We start from the raw sequence: 6,000 nt of genomic DNA, 5'->3' as shown, positions 1-6,000 counted from the left end.
AATTGTACAAAACATGGGTCACACGGCCGTGGAATGCATGATTGAGCCATTAAGTATCAAATTTCATGTCCAAACTCAACATTCCCTACTGGTGACCTTTAGCTATCCTCATACACCTATAAAAGAAAAAAACTAGCTAAATTCTTCAACAATTCATCTGTACATCCTATACAAAACCAATTTTATTACTATGCCTTAATTGGCAGTTTTGGCACCAAGATAGGCCATTTTATTTTGGTGAATTACAAGAAGAGAGCAGAGCCATAATAACAACGAGACTAGCGTGACTTAAACCCAGGCCACACCTGGGGCGATGAACACCCTAACCATCAAGCCAACACCCCGGGTTCAAACCTAATAACACAAGCATTAAACCGGAAATAATCTCAATTAATAGTTCTCAACTTTGACAGCATAAATGCAACCGAAACTAGCATAATTAGGATCCATCATCAACATAACTAATATTCATTAATAGCTAAGCTTAGGCATATGATCAGCATAAATATTCTATTTACAGCAGGGGCAAGACACATTATAATCAAAAGATAAATGCCGAAATTTCAGCATTCGGACAACCCCTATTTTATTTCGAGCAGCACTTAACATTTCGCAGTTAAGTCAATAAACAGCAGCAACATTTAGCATTTAAGTCAATAACAACAGCAACATTTAGCATTTAAGTCAATAACAACAGCAACATTCAGCATTTAAGTCAATAAGTTTTCCACCATTTGGATAGCAACTAAATCACACAATATGGCAGCATAACAGCATCACAATTGGTCAGTGAAAATCAACACATTTGAACATCTTAGTTAGTTAAATAAAACCACATAAATGACAACACATTTGGACAGTGAATTTAACACATTTGGACAATAAGCATTTAAAATAAGACAAAACATAGGTAACCTACCCTGTTTTGGACAGCATTTATACTCCAATTAAACAAGCATTTACACTCGGTAATCATAGGAAACATGTCCTGTTTTGGACAGCTTCAACTCTTCAATTTACCATGAATTCTAACAACTTTAATTCCAAAAATAAATAAAAAATCAGACAACATAAATTCACAGTCATTTTGACAGTAGTAACAACATTCGGACAGCATTGATTTCAACATTCATACGTCATTAATTCACAAGTATTTGGACAGCAGTAACAATACTCGGACAACATTAATTTGTACAAAAATAGACAGCATTTAAGCACTAATTTGGACAGCATTGATATGCTCAAAAATGGACAGCACCTAAGCATCAGTTTAGACAACTGAATCATCCATGTTGACCTAATAAAAAATTGAACATGAAATAAACAGAAACTATTTCAAAGAAAACACACAAAAATTTTCCCAAGCTGCTTCCTACCTCCTCAAGCCTGTTCCTTGTCTTTCCCACAATGCTCTTCACCTACCTCTTTATCTAAACATAACCAGCCCCAAGTTAAAAAAAAAAAAAAATGGAAACATTCACCAAAATAAATAAATTCTCCGGCCGAAATCAAAAGATTTTTTTCCCAGCTACTAAAACATGCATAAAACAATTGAGAAGATAATTTCCTCTTCTCATCAAAACTTTCGGTCCAGCTACTCAAAATTCTGTCAACAGTAGGCTTATGGGATTTACCTTGAATTCTTGAAAAATAAGCAACTCCTAAGCAGCCACAACCATGGCTTCACCTACATGCAATCGGCCAACATTTTTCTTTTCCACTTGAAGAAAACAAGAGAACTCACCAAGAAAGAGAAGTGAGATTCTCCCTAACTCACGGTAATGGAATGGAAATAAAATAAAAATTTTAATCCCCACTAACTCTCACTCTTGGCCGGCCACCAATCCCTCAACATGCATCCCTATCTAACTTTTCTTTCATTTGATTTATTTATACATTCAAACCTTAATTTAATTATCTTATAAGTCCTTAAGCAATTAAAGTCTCAAGGAATTAACTTTTTTACCTTTTTCGATTTAATCCTTATATTTTTGAGTAAAGTTACTTATCAAAAAGAAATTAGTTCACCAACATAACAACTCTGTAAATATTTAATAACAATATTTACGGGTTTGATTATGGAAACGAGGTCCCGATATCTCACTTTCTGACACAATTGATCTTAGGGTCAATACACTTATACCTTAATTAATTATCTCTTAAATAAAAATTTCTATTTAAAATTCATATAATTCAAAATAAACTCGTAAATATTAAATAATAATGTTTACATTCTTACTCATCGAAATAAAATTTTGAAATTACTATTTTTTACACCACTAAAAATCGAATTGTTACACATTTAATAGCATTTTATATAAATGCCACAAATTTATCGAATTTAGTGGCGTTTATAAATGCTACTAAATGAATAATATCATTAACATGATAAGTGAATAATGTATTTTAATAATCGAAATATTGTAAAATAAAATTTTGTAATTAAATGAAACTTCTTTTATATTTAGGGGCTTTTGTTTTTTCAACGCCGTTAAAAGTTGATATAGGGTTCCGCAACCTTTCTTCCCTAAATTAGAAAAACACAATTAATTAAAGAGACCACAACTTTTCTTCCCCAGTTACTCCTTCAACAGCTCGTCTTTGGTGCTGTCACTCATCGTTGATTCTCCGCCGTCTGTTACCATTGCCGACCAGCTTCCTCACGCCGGGCATTTAACAGGTACTTCAAGCAACCAAAACCTACCAAGTGCTAGTGTCACGAGCCGCAGATCAAAGCCCGTGATGAATGCACATAAAGCATTCCATGGAGGTTAATTGATCAAACGGGATTCATCTACTTGAAACATTGGTGGCCTAGTAAAACACTCCAGTAAAACTAGAGTTACCAGAATATAATTATTGTAAATTCTAAGGGATAAAGATGCATTGAGTTTAAATCCCTCAAGACTTTAATTTTGTAGATAGACACTAATCTCAGTCATTGATGTAATTCGATTTGTACCGTTAAATCTAAAAAAGCTTAACTATAAATAGAGCTTTCCGCTTCATTTGTAATCATTTCATTTATAGTTATTGAATAAATTTGAGCGGATTTACTCAAACACTTAGTGTGTTATTGCTTTTTTGTTCTTTCATTGTTATTGTTGTTGTTGTTTTTTAAGTTGCTTTTGCTTTATTTTCAATATTTTCAAAAATTTTCATGGAGAAATCTTACTTTTGAAAGTAAGGCTGACTTAGACGAATTTGAAACTAAGGAATCGCCTAAGGAAGCACGGTCTATGAAACTAAAATTCTAGCTCCAACGCTATAATCTGCTTACCTATTTTTTTTCCATTTTTGATTATGTCAGTTCTATGATGTCTTCCTAGACCCAAAACTCAAACCTTTTCGTTTTTTAGCTACAGAATCAACAAATCAATATCTATACAAGGTAAGTTGCTAGTGCCGAAGTCATATAATTATATACAAGTCTAGGATTTAAGTCTTTTAACTTGTGTTACTATTTTCTCCTCTTTTCTTTAAAATTCTCCTCATAAAAATTGAGTGTGTTCAATTTTTTCTTATTTTTATTGAAATTTTAAAACCTCGCATTATTATAGAGAGACAGATAAATAGCTCAAAAATATATATTAATTCAAAATATATAAGCAAAATAAAAATTAAAACAGAACTCAAAAATATATTAATTATTTTTAACCCTAAATTCTATGAGATTTGCAATTTATGATATTATTTCTAATATTCTAATTAATATTATATTTTAAGAGATTGAAAAGGAAAAGATTGATAGGTTTGATTTATTTAAATTGACATATATAAAAAAGATGGATCACATCTAAATGCGGAAACACAACAAATTATGATATGTCTCTAACTTTTAATAATTGGATATCAAGTAATTTCAATTAAATAATCCTTACTGAGTTAATAGTAAATATAAATCTTTGCTTGGATTAAGTGTGTTAATTTTAATTTGGGTATTCTTTTTAATTCTTTCAAAAGAAGTTAGGGTTTAGTTTTAATGAGTAGTGAGTAGTGTTGATTATGAAGATATAGATGCTAGATTCACATGATTGGAACTAAAGACTTGTTTTTTGGTGGTGGATTTTATTTGAATGTTGTTAATTATAGTGGCATTACTTAATTTGACAACCCATGTTTACTTGGTGATTGACATTTTTCATTTACTTAATGTTCTACTAATCTATTTGTTGGATGCTTAGGAGTTTCTTGTTTTTGGGTGTAAAGCTATTTGTCTCTTGATTGGGATTGTTGTTAAATATGAAGGTTTAATGTAATTTTGGTATTTAAATTTAACATTTTTTCTTAATTTGATATTTAAATTTTTTTTGACTCAATTTGGTATTTAAATTTGACACTTTAAATGTAGAGTTTCGAGTTATCCAACCATCGACAGAGTCAATTTCAAAACAAGCTTTTGAGGATGAATTCAGCCAAGGTACAACGCCATCAAGTTACCATTGTGGTAGTTCAAAGCAATACACTTTATCACGATCTAAATAAGTGGTTCATTTGAAAGAAGTCAACGATTTGAAATCTGAATTAGTCAAGATACAAGCTAAACAAGAAGCATTAAATAAAAAATAAAAAAAAAGCAAGCGCAAATACGAGGAACTTCAATAGCAACTTGAGACTTTATAGCACAAACGAACTAAGTAATGGACTAAGAATTAAGTTAGTATAACATAAATGGACTAAGAACTAATACAGCCTGGACTAAAGTCGATGAACTAAACTAACTAGCCCATATATGGTAACTACATATGAGAGACTTAGAAATTTACGCATATAATAATGCATAGTAGGTCTCGAATTTAGATATTCAAAACTCAAGACTTTCACCTTTACTAGCTATATCAAAACCTCATCTATATAGATAGTGAAAACTATAAAATACTAGAACTTCATTATGTTACCAAACAACTTTCAAAAATTAATTTTTTTTATCTTATCACCAAGGAAGTTACACTTAATATGATTTTTTACTTATAAACTTGGCATTTAGGTCCATTTTAGTATTTGTACTTTTTTGGTTCACTTTGATATAAGCTTGGCAATTAGACCTATTTTGGTCCTCAAATTTGGATTCTGTTAAGATTTATCGATGTGTTAAAACATTATTTGATTAGTCGGTTGAACCAATTAGATTGAGAATCGACCGGGATACTAGTCTAAACAAATGGGTTGAACTTGTTGAATCAAAAACAACTCGAAACAGGTAAAAAAAACTAGGACAAAAACCAATAGTTGAAATCATTTAATAATTTCTTTATTTTTAAAAAAAATTATTTTTTAATTTTTTATTTAAGTATTGTTGGTCTAGTAGTTGAACCGATCAAACCGATTGAATCCAGAACCAGTTGTCATAATTGGTTCAACCACTTATCCAATTAATAGAACACTTAATATGACACTCTAAAATTTTATCACATTATCACCTGAAGAATTAACCATATTATTACCTGAAAATTTTTATAACTTTTTAATTTTCAATTGACTAAGTGACACAATCTCATAGTGTCACAGTATCAAACTTTTTTCTTTTTCAAGTTCAAGAATCAAAATGAATCTAGTTGCCAAGTTCAGCTATCAAAATGGATAAAAAAAATACAAGTATTAAAGTGAACTTAGTTGCCAAGTTCAAGGCCAAAAATATATTATAGAAAATATTTTTTTTTAAACCTCAAAATTACTAAAAACACTATCCGTTTGTTTCAACTTAAAAGCTTTTACGAAAAATATTTTTATCTTTTTCCGATGTTTGTTTCATATAAAATAGGACGGTTAACGAAAAAGTTTTTCCAATCAATATAAAATTATCCCCTTATTCCCGTAAAACGTCTTATCAAAATATTTTTCATAAGACATTTTCCAAACTGATAAGGCTCTGTTCACTGTAATACCCCCATGCTCATGCCTGAACATCAGGTTAAAGCACCGAAATCTTACATTCTCTACTACATTCTTTACTTATCAAATATTTTCTCATAAACTTTTATAACTTTTCAATTTAGTCCA

At 30.4% G+C, this 6,000-nt stretch overlaps 1 long non-coding RNA gene across 1 annotated transcript; it reads right to left on the bottom strand.

Annotated features, from left to right (window-relative positions):
• Nucleotides 1–1,116: 1,116 nt before the first annotated feature.
• Nucleotides 1,117–1,901, bottom strand: LOC128291488 (uncharacterized). Its single transcript, XR_008281289.1, has 2 exons — nt 1,635–1,901; nt 1,117–1,430 (listed from the first exon to the last, which is right to left on the bottom strand). It is a non-coding gene; the product is annotated as an uncharacterized LOC128291488 (long non-coding RNA).
• Nucleotides 1,902–6,000: the final 4,099 nt, after the last annotated feature.

Source organism: Gossypium arboreum, chromosome 4, assembly GCF_025698485.1.
Source record: "Gossypium arboreum isolate Shixiya-1 chromosome 4, ASM2569848v2, whole genome shotgun sequence".
Classification (NCBI taxonomy): Eukaryota; Viridiplantae; Streptophyta; class Magnoliopsida; order Malvales; family Malvaceae; genus Gossypium; species Gossypium arboreum.
The sequence above is the reverse complement of the archived record's forward strand: the minus strand, read 5'-3'. Positions and strand labels throughout refer to the sequence as shown.